This window comes from Pinus tabuliformis, chromosome Q (genome assembly GCF_031772625.1).
Source record: "Pinus tabuliformis cultivar Carrire ecotype Pingquan chromosome Q, CPIR1, whole genome shotgun sequence".
Taxonomy (NCBI): domain Eukaryota; kingdom Viridiplantae; phylum Streptophyta; class Pinopsida; order Pinales; family Pinaceae; genus Pinus; species Pinus tabuliformis.
The window spans coordinates 137,823,828-137,839,025 of NC_142296.1; positions in this window are offsets into that span (position 1 = coordinate 137,823,828).

Below are 15,198 nucleotides of genomic sequence, written 5' to 3' on the forward strand. Positions count from 1 at the left end.
CCACGTACGCCCTGATGGTGAGGGGGAAGGTGGGCCAGGGTTTCTTCTTGCCTTTGTTCAATATCTTTGAAAACCCTTGCGTCATCTGGTAACAGACCTCTCGCAGGAGTGTCCTATCTGTGGCAAACCTGGGTAGGGCATGCAGAGGCTTATGGGTACCGAACACCCTAATGAACGTCCCTTCTTCAATGGGGAACCAATGTGCTACCTTGATGAGTGTCTTCATGGCCCTCTTAGACATGCATGGTGGTTCCTCACCAAAAAGTAATTGGTATAATGGGCTGATGAAAGTTTCGGAGATGATATCTAACATACCTCTGTAGCCTGTGTCCCAGAAAACTTTATAATGACTATGCACAGGGTTGGCTGCCGACGAGTCCCAGTTACAACTCTAGTTTTTGAAGTAGCACCTTGAGCAAACAACATCGAGGAGGTATGACGACATATAGAATTCTGGAGGCTATTCTGGTTGTGGGTTCTTGGCGGCCGTTATGTTTGTTTTCAATGATGAGCATAGGATGCTTGCCCAATTAAAAATGGTCCCTCGGGTGGAAACAACGTACATGAGGGGAACCAAGGTGGCATGGAAAATGTCGCAGTTTGGCTTGCCATCCAATCGGCACATTATCGAAGCAATCAATTGACACACTTTCCGCAATCCCTCTGTTTTGTAAGCTTGATCTGTTATAACCCAGAACTTTGTAGGGTCTTACCACCATTACCTGAGAATGTCTTTTCTGGGAATAGAGAACCTAGTGAGCCACTTGGTATTGAATACCTCCTGTCTCTCGGGGGGCTTGTAGTACACACTAACATCTGCCGGGAGATAGCGGCTATGAGTGCCCCATCGTGGCCTCTGATTAACCATGCTTCTGTGTCTGTGCATTGTGAGATCCATTCAATGGTTTTTGAGCACGAGAAAATTGGAGGGTGTGCTGCCACCTTGTGTAACTTGGATCTTTTGACGTTTATGTACACTTGGAAGTCCTCATGGGTCTCTGGAATATCTTTATTAGCAAACTCCTCGTAGATGGTGTACCAGGAGAGCCTGGTGGTTTTGCTTATATTGCAAGCAGTGTCCCCGAAGATAGGTGGCTCCTCTTCTGGGTCAGCTTCCCATGACCCACTTCCTGAGGCCCCTTGAGCAGCTTTAGTGGTAGGGGGAGCCATCTCGTCCTCAAAAGAAGAAATGGATATGCACTCTAGATCGACGTCACCTGGCATGTCAAAAACACAGTCCCACGATGAGAGAGACGACATGAAAAATCAGTTAAAACTGCAAAACAGAAAGGGGGCAGCAGGTGACAGGTCACAGGGAGGACAGGTCACACGGTCACAGCTATGAGGATGTGACTAGTAACAAAGCTCACGGTTTTTGAGCTATGGTCGCAGGTCGCATCAAGATGGAGGTCGCGGGGTCACAAAATCGCAAGGTCGTGAGGAAAGGGGGGTCGCGGTTTTAGGACGCGCGATTTGGGCTTAAAATGATAAGGGAGGCTGTTGCATGACTTAAGGGGGTCAGGGTCTCCTTTAGATAAGTGGATACATGCCTGCTTGTAAAAGAAAAGGAATTTGGGTTGAGGGAAACACACTGTCTGGGTCGAGGAAGGGAAGGAGCGACCAGGGCAACCTTTCCGGCACAAAATGAGAAAGAAACTTAAGTAACATAGGAAAACCCTAGGGTGAGGGGATGCCAAAGGTCGGGGGATGTAGTCAAAGACACTTGGAGGAAAAGAATGATTGTAGGACAGGGGACAGTTACTTACTTGGAGCTGGACGCACGTGCAAACTCAAGTCGGAGGGCTTACCATCTCTTCGTGCGATCGAGGGAACTTTTACAAATGCAAATTTGGGGCTTCAAATCTATAGAACTATTCACACGTGTGAGGTCACGGGGGACAGACACGCGACTTTGTGACCTGACAGGTCGCATAGTCACAATGATCGCATAGTCGCGTTGATGACTGAGAGTTGATGGTGTGACCTTGTGACTCGCAAGATTGCATAGTCGCATGTATGCTCGACGGGGAGGGATGCGATGGTGCGACCCTTGCGACTTATGCGACTCGGAAGGTTGCTAGGTCGCGATAGTTTAGGAGGGTGGAGGTTGCGATTTCTGCGACCTCTGCGACCAGTGAGTTGTAATGGTCGCAAGGGTCAGTTTTAGTCGCTTTCTGACTTTGGGACTGACTTATTAAGGTAGGAACTGGAAACTTGCTCGCTCTTAGCTAAAAAATGAAGCTTCTCTTTTGGGCTCCTTGAGACTACTGAACTCTTTGAGTAGCACTAGGCGGGGGTAGTGGCTTGGCCTGGTGAGGGGGCTCTGAAAATTTCAAGGTTCTCAGATTTTTGGAGGGGTTGTTGTAGTAGCTACAATAGGTGGATATTGAAGGAGCGAGCGCCCTGGCCGACTTTGAAGTAATTGAGATAGTGGATGATAGTAATCCTTACCCTGCTATATTAGGCATTAATTAGGCCTTATACATGGATGTGGTCATTAATATTAAGAAATGCAGAATGACATTTGAGAGGAAAGTGCTCCGAGTTATTGTTCCATTGGATCCAAAAGAAGGTATGCGATACACAAAACCAGTCCGTGATTATGAAGAAGAGGACGATTTGGAACATATATATAATATCATTGTGCGTGATGAGGACTGGATCAATCCTACAATAGATGGATGAATTACATGGGATAGATATAGCTCCCGCACCTCAGATTCTGACGAAGAGCTTGAGCATTGGCAGAACGGATTATATGAAGTCTCCTCCCTGCGCTGCAACATGTTGAAAAAATCGCTTCGCTGCATATCCTCTGAGGTACGAAATCTACCTCATTATGATGGTTTAGATGATGTTAACTTGTTTTTGGATAAGTTTGAAAGAGAGGTGCTAGAAGAGCATCGATTCCAGGCACTAGATCTGGCGCTGCGCGCTACACCTTCCGGTTGGTGGGGTACACATAAGGATAACTTCGTTGGCTGGAAAGACTACAGGTGAATGGTGAATCTAAGGTTCGAGTACGCGAATACCCATATGACAGAGAAATACACAGGAAAAGCTGATCCACGTGAGCATTTGGCACAGTGGACTAAAGCTTGGGGAGAGGAACCTCAACGTAAATGGGTGTACATCTTTTGTCACACCTTGGATACCATTCCGATGAACTGGTACCTAGAAATTGAGCTGCGCCATGGGACATTCGAGTGGGCTATCCTAAGGTAAAGTTTCCAGTTAACCTCCAACTTTGAGGATGATCTGAATGTGATCATAGACTTAAACTTATGTAGAAGTGATTAGCCGTTTATGATTTGAATGTTAACTAAAAATGCAGAAATCGAGGAAAATTGCTTGAGAAGAAGACTTTATGACAGCTGATTAAACATAATAAAGATGCATAATAGATGCGAAAATAGTAAAAACACAGTGATACCAGACATCGAGATTGATGACGGAGTTCGTCCCTGATGGACTACATCTCTGGGTCCGCTTTCAAGATGGGCGACCGTTTTTATTAGGAATGAAAAGAAGGAGTTGAATACAAAGATATTTGATCAATATGAATGTGCACAAAGGCACTTCTGATCACTGTCATTAGACAGCCCTATGAACCAGCTTTCCAACGCCTGTCACAGTTCCCAATTCTGACTCCGGATGCTCTTGTAACACTGAAAACAAAACTGCCTATGACCTCTAGAATCTGCAAACAAAAGTCAAAAACCAATCTCTCCTTTTCTTCAATGAAGCAAAACTGCATTTTATAGGCCTGCAGGTACATTGAAACCTCCTTGGCTGAATTTAGGATGAATTTGGTTGCAATCTGGTTAGGTTTTTGCTTCGGTCTAGTTGTAATTTGACACCTAGGATGGTTTAATGGTTATCGCATTAGTTTGTTTAACCAAACTCTAACAAAAAACCCAAAAATACTTTGTAATAAGTTCATAACCGCAGGGGGTAAGGCTAACCGGGTGGAGGCTAACAGCTTCCATGTGAACGTCGGGCTGTCGACTGCTTGACTGCCACTTGGTGGCTTATCCCCAGCCATTTCGACAACGGTTTCGGTAACTGTCCGCGTGTGACCACTATCCAGCGGTTACATCTAGTGGCTTCCCCAACATGGTTGCAGTTCTGGCGGTTAACGTGATGGTCTATCCAACACATTCACATGGCGATGTTGTTGTTTGAAACCCCACGTGGTCAGATATTGGCGGCTTAACGCTAAGTCGACAGTCTTACATAGCTAAGATCACATGTGGCTTGTCCGCTTCGCAGTTCTGTTGCGGTTAGGGTGATAGTTAGGGCTTGTGTTATGTTTTTTACACTGTTTTGTTCGCAATAACATTAGGCCGAGAGTTTGTTTAGGCTAGGGTTTATGTTGTGTAATGTTTCAACACATGGTTTTTGGTGTTTAGGACTTAGAACTTAGGTTTAATGCGATAGGACTTAGGTCTTTAGAACTTAGGTTAGGCTTAACACTTAGTTCTTAGGTATTTAGCATTAGGTTTTAATACATTTATGATGTATTAGGGTTGCTAACTTAGGTTTAGGTTTACATTTTTGTTTTTTCACAAAACCCATGTGCAACATATTGTCACAATGTGATGAAACCAAATGCATATCGTCGACACAATCCACAGTTGCAAAGACAACCCTGATGACATATTGAACCTCTGCCACAGACGACAGTCATGTCAACATCAAATCCTGCGAGTCGAATGACAAGACACATGTCGTCGACTAATCTTGGCGGAACTGTCGATGAACACAAGTCGACAGCCAGGTACATAACTATATCAACTGAACGCCATGAAGACCATAACATTACCTGAACAACCTGATCCATAACGAACAGTGTCGAAGCTGAACTAAATTGATGATGATACTGAACACTAACGATGACACTTTAACACCTATGCAATGATCTGACGAGACCCTCTTAGATCAGAGGACGAATTTGAATGTATTGATGAGGCGCTCCAAGAAATTAAGGCTGCAATCTTTAGAATGCATGAGGAACCGGTCAAATGGGTTCAACCAGACTGGAATGCATAGCTGCACCATGTGCTGGAATGCTATAACGTGACCGCAAAAGAAGAAGAATAATACCCTAGAAATATCAAAATTTCAGAGTCTGAGGGACAACATGAAATTGAAGGACCCAAAGTAGCAATTCCTGACATAACAAAGCCTTTAAAGACCAGACAGGGAAACATTGGATCAGACACGCAGCTGAAGTTTGTGAAAATAAGCAACTATTGGGATGAGAATACAGTTGATAAGGTCGCGGAAATGTTGCGCGAATACTAGGACTTGTTTCCCACCATGTTCTTAGATCTGAAGGGGATGTAGGTGACCTGGGTGTGTTGAAGATTACTTTGAATCTGAAAATGAAGCCTGTAAAACAATGACCCTACCATTTGAGTCCCAAATACAAGGAAAATGTGTGCAAAGAGTTGGATAAAATGCTAGAGGCTGGGATCATTGAGCCTGTGAAGGAATTAGACTGGGTAAGTAGTATGGTAGTATAGGAAAAGAAGCAATAAGATGAAATCCGGATATGTGTAGATCTTAGGAAGCTCAATGATGCGTGTGTCCAGGATCTGTTTCCAATGCCATTTACAAATGAAGTCCCGCAGAATGTTGGAGGGTAGGAAGCCTATTCATTCACTGATGGGTTCTCGGGGTACCGTCGGATCAAGATCGCACCGGAGGATTGTAGCAAGACCACCTTCGTGACAGAATGGGGATGTTTTCAATACACGGTAATGCCATTTGGATTGAAGAATGCACCTGCGATCTTTCCAAGGGTGGTAATTGTAGATTTTAAGGAATTTATCCACAAATTCTTAGAAGTCTACTTTGATGATTGGACTATATTTGGGTTGGTAAAGCGCCACTTTGCAAGTCTGCGCCTTATGTTGGATACCTGTCGCAGACATCAGATCACCCTAAATTTTAAAAAAGGCATCTTTTGTGTTCGTTATGGAATACTGTTGGGTCATGTTGTTTGAAAGCAGGGATTGATGGTAAACCCTAAAAAGATAGTTGTTATTGTCAATTTGGACGTCCCGAAGAATGTAAAACAGCTGCGCGTGACACTGGGACATATGGGGTATTATAGAACGTTTATCAAGGCATACGTGCAAGTCACAATGCCAATGGAGAAACTGTTGAAAAAGGACGTGGCATTCTGCTGGGATGAAGAGTGTTAGAATAGTTTAGACATTTTAAAGGAGAAAATGGTCACCGCACCCATTCTGGTGTTTCCGGATTGGAAAAAGGAGTTTCATGGTCATGTGGATGCTTCTTCTATTGCACGAGGTGGGGTGTTGACCTAATCAAGGGAAGTTGATATTAATCATCCTATAGTGTTTGCGAGTAGGAAATTGTCAAATATGGAGAAGAACTACTCGTCTACAAAGTGTGAAGGCTTGGAAATGGTGTATGCGCTACAAAAATTATGACACTATCTGTTAGGGACACACTTCAAGATGTATATAGACCATTCTGCTCTAAAATACCTGGTCAATAAGCCTGTGTTGGGGAGGAAGATCTGCACATGGATGTTGCTTTTTCAAAAGTACGATTTTGAGGTGATTGTGAAGCCTGGATGATTGAATGATGGTCCTGATCATCTATCCCGTATGAATACCGGTGATGAGCCTACCAGTTTGGAAGAGGGGTTGCCTGATGTGCATCTCTTTGCTGTTCGTGTAGTAGATTATCACTTTGATAATATAATCCAGTTTTTAACAACCAACAGAGCCCTAGAGGGATATTCTACATAGCAGAAGAAGGAGTTGGTAGTTCGTGTGACTGATTTTTTTGTGATTGTTGGACACCTATATAAAATGGGCTCCGATGAGATACTGCGCCAATATGTCCTAGAGTTTGAATGACCAAGCATCCTCACAGAAGCACATGGAGGAGTAGCGGGAGGCCACTATACAGGAAGAGCGACCACACAAAAGATTCTATGCGTAGGACTTTGGTGGCCAACGATGCATAAGGATTCAAAGAGTATTGTAGGGCGTGCAATGCTTGCCAAAGGATACGAAAACCATCACGGAGGGACGAATTGCCCTTAAATCCACATATAACTTTACAGGTGTTTGATAAGTGAGCGATTGATTTTGTGGGTCCAATCCAACCACTAGGGAAAAAGACTAGAGCGTGATATATTATTACAACAACTGAACACTTGACACGATGGGCGAAAGTGCAATAGGTAAAGGACTGTAGTGCAGCTACCGCCGCAAAGGCTCTTTTTGAATTTATCTTGTCCCAATTTAATTGCCCTAATATATTAATGAGTGATAGGGGCACACAATTCTTAAATGAAACAATTGCTGTAATGCTTGAAGAATTCTAGGTCTATCATCAGAAAAGTACGCCCTATCACCCTTAAGCTAATGGTATGGTTTAAGCCTTCAACAAAATTATGGAGAGCGTTTTGACGAAGATATGCAACTCAAAGCGGAATGACTGGGATGTGCGCATGATGGGCCTCATCATTGGGTAACTTCATGGACCTTTATACACCTCCAAGCTTATTTAAATCAACTCTTCTCACAATTCCTTACATATTTTGATTATATTTTGCTTCATGAGATGAGTAAAAGTGAGATGTTATGTCTAGTGGACTAATGTGCATTGATTGCAGGGTTTTGAGAGCAAATCATGGAAATTTTGGCTAATCAAGGGAAGAAACTCGAATGAGACAAGGAGGATAGATTGTAGGAGATAGATCCTCCTCATTTAATCCTCACTCATTCGAATATTCCTCCATCAAATCACACTAGCTCGGAGTTGCAAGCAGTCGAGTCATGAAGATCAAAAGGTAGCTGAGCCAATGACAGTTAAAGAGCCAGTTCATCTTGAGTTTGGGAGCTGAGCCTCCCTAGATTTAAGGAAGTCATTGGAGACTTCAGTTGTATAAATAAAGAGGCCTAGAGCCTCATTAGGATTCAGATTTTTGATGTAAAAGCACTAAGCATTTTCGAGTTCAAGACTTGTGGAAGACATTGTTATGTAATTTTTTGATATGATAATGAGAATGAGCATTTCCTTGATCCAGCACTGAGTTTACTCAGAGGGCTGAAGCTCTTGGGTTAGGGCCCAACCCTAGCAGCAAAGGATCCTCTTCTTCTATTTCTATGCTTAGTTGATTTCATAGGTTAATGGTTGAAATGTTTTTCGCATTATTTCATTGCAAGTAGTTGTGGATTGGATTAGTTTGCTTCCCTTTATGCATTGCTTTAGCAATAGCTTAGGAAGATAAAGGAATATAAAAAAGATGATAGTAGGTAGTTTTTGCCTCGCTCCTCCCTTCAGGGACCATGGTTTGAGGAAAGAACTCCTATGCAGCCCCAAAAAGACAAAATTTTGATTTCTCATGGAATTTAGGGTTTTCTGCTACTTAGGCCAACATTTTACTAGTTTTCAAGAATAGGATTTAATTGTCATTTCTGATATCTTCAACCTTGCACTAGATCTCATAAAGGTTTCACATTATTCTGCAAGTTTTCCAATGCATGAAATATGCAACTAGATAATGAAATTCTGTTTTCTTAGTTGATTGAGAATCTTTCTTGTTGACATGATTTATGGATAAATGCCAATGATTGAAGCAATGCAACAGTTTTAGCAGTGCAGGGGGATTTCATGACCAGGAACCCCATCCTAACCTCAACCATCCACGATTATCACTTTTTCCACTAACTCCCTCACCAAATTCATCATTTCATAAGAACACTTCTCCAAGTTTGTTGAGCAAATCCAACCATCTCACAAACTTTGTTTTGAGCTCTGAAAGAGTCCTAGCCACTCCATTGCCTCATTTCTCCCACCATTAACCTTCCCTAAGCCCTACACCACCTTCCAAATCACCCCTATTACTCTCAGCCAGATCTTGTAGGAATACATGGGATCTTGTAGGAGCATTAGGGCATCCTGGATGAGGCATTAGGACATCATGTAGAACGACCTGTAGTGGCCTGTTTTGACACCGAATTGTGGAAAAAACACCCAGGAAGATAGGAGAAGATCCCTACTTGCCTCCCAAGCCATCTAACCATCCACCATCATCCCTCATCCACCTGACACATCACCAAGAGGATTTAGCATTCACATTTTCACACAAAAAAATACAAAAAGGAAAAAGAGGATTATTGTGTTCATTTACATGCACAACAGTGGAATGTTTTGTTATTTCAGATTTCATGCATAGGACAATAGGATTACACACATGTTAACTTAGCATTCTATTGAAGCAAAGCCTCTTAGCAATAGTTATATGAATGGTGTGTTTAAGCATTTGATCTTAGTTTTTCCTTACTACAGTAGACAAGATTTCAGTTAGTGTAAATTTCCCTTTTCCTCATTGGTAATCAAGCTTCTTCTAAATCAATAGAAGGATGGTTTGAGAAACCATAGTGGTCTATCGCCAACTTGGTGTTATAGACATATTTGGGCACATCTGTTATAGACATTTTTGGGCATTACAACCCCAATCATACATGTCCATAAACCAAGGGCTCCTAAGTCCCTAAAAGTGTTGCTTCACACCCTAAAGGAACAAGGTCAGCTGATTACATAATCTCCCAGAAGTTCTCCACAGAAAACTGCTCAGAATTGGTCAAAGCTAGACTATACAGATTGCCCAGTGCAGAGGGTGTGATGCATCCCACCTGCTCAGTGTAAAGGGTGCGATGCATACTGGAAAGCCCTTCTGTAGGGTGCGATGGGCGAGAGTAGACAAATGGTAGAGACAGTTTCCAAGGTGGATCGTCATGGAATCTTCTAGAAACTTCTCCTGTGACACTTGTCTCTCTGAATTCGCCCAGGGATGAGTAAGAGATCATCAATCTCCAAGTGGAATCAAGAACTATCAAATAGAGGACACTAATCAAAATCCCAGAAGCTGACTCACCCCCCCGCAATCATCTATATATGGATCCCTCATCACAGAGATCCAGAGGCTGGAATTTTGTATCTTGTAAGGAAGTGCTGTTGGTTTCTTAGTGGAATATCATAGTGTTGGGTGATCTAAGCTTTTCATGAGGTGAAGAAGGGCTTTCATGCTGGGAGGATGACGCTGGGTCAGAACAATTCATTGTAATCCTCTTTTCTGTTCTTGATATTAATAAAGCTATTCGAGTTTTCCTCCACATTCTTGTATGTTTGATGATATATGCATTTGTGTGGTCAATATATATCTGGTCCTATATTGTTTATGATTGTAGATCTCTGTTCTTCGATAGTATTATGCTGATTTGATTCCACAGGTGCTCTTTGAAGCAGAGTAGACGAAGGAAAAGCGCCAAGGATCTGTTAGAAGGGAGAGGAACCAAGCCAGGAACCAAGCGCAAGACTGAGGTTGGTGTCTTTTGTTCCCCTCTTATCTACTTCTCATAAAGGAAAGCGAATCAAAGGATGATGGCTCTATCAGAATCATCAGTTTGCCACACAAACAGTTGTCTGTCTTATGTACATGAAAATGAATTTATAAAGCTGAGCATGTGAATGCCCACCTCAGCTAGATCATAAAAAATATTATGAAGATAATGTATTGTATTGTATCTTATTACAGGTCGCCTTCCAACTCGAAAAAACTTCAGATCCTCATGATAAAGAATTTCACCCGACATCAAAAGATTAACAACCTCATGCTTTAGGGGGCAACTGTTATAGACATTTTTGGGCACTACAACCCCAATCATACATGTCCATAAACCAAGGGCTCCTAAGTCCCTAAAAGTGTTGCTTCACACCCTAAAGGAACAAGGTCAGCTGATTACATCATCTCCCATAAGTTCTCCACAGAAAACTGCTCAGAACTGGTCAAAGCTGGACCATACAGACTGCCCAGTGCAGAGGGTGCGATGCATCCCACTTGCTCAGTGTAAAGGGTGCGATGCATACTGGAAAGCCCTTCTGTAGGGTGTGATGGGCGAGAGTAGACAAATGGCAGAGACAGTTTGCAAGGTGGATCGTCATGGAATCTTCCAGAAACTTCTCCTGTGACACTTGCCTCTCTAAATTCGCCTAGGGATGAGTAAGAGATCATCAATCTCCAAGTGGAATCAAGAACTATCAAAGAGAGGACACTAATCAAAATCCCAGAAGCTGACTCACCCCCCTGCAATCATCTATATATGGATCCCTCATCACAGAGATCTAGAGGCTGGAATTTTGTATCTTGTAAGGAAGTGTTGTTGGTTTCTTAGTGGAATATCATAGTGTTGGGTGATCTAAGCTTTTCATGAGGTGAAGAAGGGCTTTCATGCTGGGAGGATGATGTTGGGTCAGAACAATTGGTTGTAATCCTCTTTGCTATTCTTGATATTAATAAAGCTATTCGAGTTTTCCTCTACATTCTTGTATGTTTGATGATATATTCATTTGTGTGGTCAATATATATCTGGTCCTATATTGTTTATGATTGTAGATCTCTGCTCTTCGATAGTATTATGCTGCTTTGATTCCACAGGTGCTCTTTGAAGCAGGGTAGACGAAGGAAAAGTAGCAAGGATCTGTCATAAGGGAGAGGAACCAAGCAAGGAACCAAGCGCAAGATTGAGGTTGGTGTCTTTTGTTCCCCTCTTATCTACTTCTCATAAAGGAAAGCGAAAGTAGTTTTAGTTTGTTTGTTTCTAAGATAGCTACTAGTCTTAGTGGGACTAGCAGCTCCGAGTGGACACTAGATTTCCCGATAACAACATCAACCCAAAACTTATATGTCGATGTATTAGGGCTCATCAACCCCTAAAAGAGTTGTTTCATACCCTAAAGGAACATAGTCATCTGAATACATCATTCCCCAAAAGTTCCATTGGAGAAACCATCTAGAAATTGCCTAAATTGAACCATACTGACTGCTCCACTGGCAAAGTGCGATGCGTACTGAGTGGTACACTGCCAGGGTCCGATGCATACTATTTAGGCCTTCTATAGGGTGCAATGGGTGAGGATGGATAAATGTCCGGGACAGTTTGCTAAGTGGTTGCTCATGGAATCTTCTAGAAACTTCTCTTGTGCCACTTGCCTCTTTGAATTCGCCTAAGGATGAATAAGGGATCTAAGAAAATCTCCAATCCCTTCTCTTGTGGAACCAATTTTAACAAGTGGAATGATACTAATCAAACCCCAGGGATGACTCACACCCTTGCAAACATCTATAAATGGATCCCTCATCCAAGAGATCTAGGGGTTGGAATGTTGTGAATTGCAAGTAAGTGTTGATAGTTTGTAATTGAGGAAAGAGCATTGTATTCTTGTTGGAATGATCTTGCTATTTCATGAGGTGAAGAAGGATTGACGCTGGGAGGATGGCACTGGATCAGACACCTGGGTTGTAATTCTCCTTTCTATTAATAAAGCTCTTCAAGTTTTCTTCCATATGATTGTGCAATTGTGAATGTTATCATTTATGAATGCTATCATTTGTTCATTATATATCTAATTCTGTAATGTTTATGTTGTAATAGATCACGATGCTTTGACGGTTCTTTGTTGCTGTACTTGTGCAGGTACTCTCCAAGCATGTTAAGTACGGGGAGGAGTTGCAAGATCTGTCAAAGGAGAGGGAGATCAAGCAAGGGATTAAGAAGAAGTTCCAGGTTGGTTCCATTATCTTTCTCTTATCTGTTACACATAGAAGAAATCATTGGATTGCTTTAAACTGTTGTTTCTAGGGTAGCTACCAAACCTAGAGGGCTAGCATTCTTTAGGAATACTAGTTTTCCCAGAAACAAATTGGTGACTCCGCTGGGGAATGAACAGATGTTTGTTTGTTGTTATTGTTTGTTTTATGTTCAATTTGATAAACTATAGACAGAGTCTGAAGTCAACCAGGTAGCCTTCGAATTGCTCTTGCTCTGCAATTGCATAGTAGATGAATGCTGCTTCAGTCAATCTCTGGTTTAGTTTATGAATTAAATATTTGACTTGCAAGCACATCTAGATGCCCTTTTGGTAGCTTAGTAACCTCCCAAGACATTCCATCATACTTTTCTCATTACTATTCATCAAAACCCAGCTTAACTCATTGAAAACAGCGCCACATTTGAGCCAAAACCCGTTTCAGTTGTGCTTCCTGGACCATCGCACTGTCTTCCACTGTAACTCAGTATGCATTGCACCTCTCGAGTGTAGTAAGTGCGATGCATCTCAGTTTCTGTGAAGCCTAGGTGCGATGATTGACTGAACTCTTTTTCCATCTAGAAATTGAGGGTTTTTGACCTTGTTTTCAGTTTTGTTTGGTTGTTTTGCTGCATATGAACAGTGCCTCTTTACTGAAGCTTACTTGCATCACTTAGATCAGCCTCAATTACATTAGGATTAGTGAATGTTTTTGTGTATTTGTTCCTCATTTACAATCCTTTGTCGAAAAGTTGTTTTAGTCAATTTGTTGCTTTGATACAAAACGTGTCGTAATTGTTGTTTTGTGTCGAAAAGAGAAGTGTCGTAGATTCTTCCTTCCCTTTGATAATCGATCAAACTTTTCTTCATGTATTTGATTTGATTTGTTTATATTCAAAGTGTCAAAAACATTTTTATTCAAAATTGAAAGTGTCTTTTTGAGTCTTCCGTTTCCCTTTTAAGAAGAAATTGTCGAAAATGTCATTTTGAGTAAAATATTTCAGATCTTTGCTGCATTTAGTTTTCCTTTTTGCATCTTTCACATTAAGGAAATTGAAATCAAATGCATGCATTTGCATTTAGAATTTTTTGATTTGTGTGCAAAAATATGATTTAGGGAAATGGACTAGTGTGTGCTCTTTGCTCTTTGGTTAAAAGCACTGTTATCTTCTTTCCCTAGTAGCTAGGATTTTCATTGCTCAAAATAAACAAAGATTGTTTATCATTGTAGATTACACCTTAGTAATTTCAGATCATCATCACGCGGTGAACCATTGAAAGGAAAACTCTAAACAAGATAAGCTTTAAAATGAATTTCAATGAACCTAACAACGCTTTGGAACTTAACGCAACATATCTAGAGGTCTAGGCTAGAGACGTGTTCCGGTGTCGTTAAAACTAGTGGCTGTCGTTTTCATTGAAGGTTGGGTGATTCCTCCTCCTTGATATGACAAGTGCTAGCACGGACTTATTCTCCCCGTACCATCGCATATATATTGGGAGACCACAATAGGCTTAAATCTTTTATCCATAGGAAACTGAGTCTGCCGCCTTATTGATCGCAATGCACTGAACACAGCATTCGGGAAGATTGACTGCCGTACATAAGTCCTTGGTAATTTCTCTTTAATTTATCACCAAGGTGTATATTGAAGTTTTGCAATTGGTTTGGTAATCCCTTTGTCTAGATTCTCTAGAGTATTCACTTTCATTCCTTTTCAACTCTTTAAAAGAAAAGGTCCATCTGAGCATTGTCCTTTCAGGCTTAAAAATCGAAGGAGACTAGAGTCATATTTAGCTTTTTCTTGACTCTTAAAAACTGAAAAAGCAAAGTTGTGTCCAAGTGTCATTAAAATTAATTGACTACGAATAACATCCCTATTCCCTAGTTGATCTTAGGTTAAGACATATGGCGACAAATCCGGAGTCCACTGATCAAGGAATCCCTTTTGATGGGAATCCTAGTCCTTTTCCTTCTTTCGAAAATATTGGTGCTCCTTATATGGCTACTTTATCCCTTCCAGGATTTACCATTGGCCTGCCAGTATGGTTGTTTTCAACCTCTTTGGTTCAAAATGTTGTGATTTCTCCGCAGTCAAGTACACCTTCAACTGGACAAAATCAACCTCCAGTTGATCCTGAAATTGACCCTTTGCCTTCTTCCTTGTTTGTTTCTTCCTCCCCTTCTTCCTCTTCGCTTGGTGAAAGTATTGATACTAGTAACCAGGTGGCTAAGAAGAAGAAGAAAGGGAAGGAGAAGAAGAAGAAGCCAATTGGGCAAGGGGGCAACCAAGCAGTCATTGCTTTGAATGCAACATCTGATGAAAATCCATCCATTAAGCTTCACAAAGCCAAATATCCATGCATAATTTGTGTGGGAGACCATTTTCATCGAAATTGTCCTTACTTTCCTCGGATCTTGAAAGAATGGTCTTCCCATTCACACCATCCCGTGTCATCAACCTCTGGAGATCATGTTGGTAACACACCATCAACTAGTGATAGTAAAGTTCATGGACAGAAGGGAAAGGTCAGGATTCCATGTAGGTTATGTGA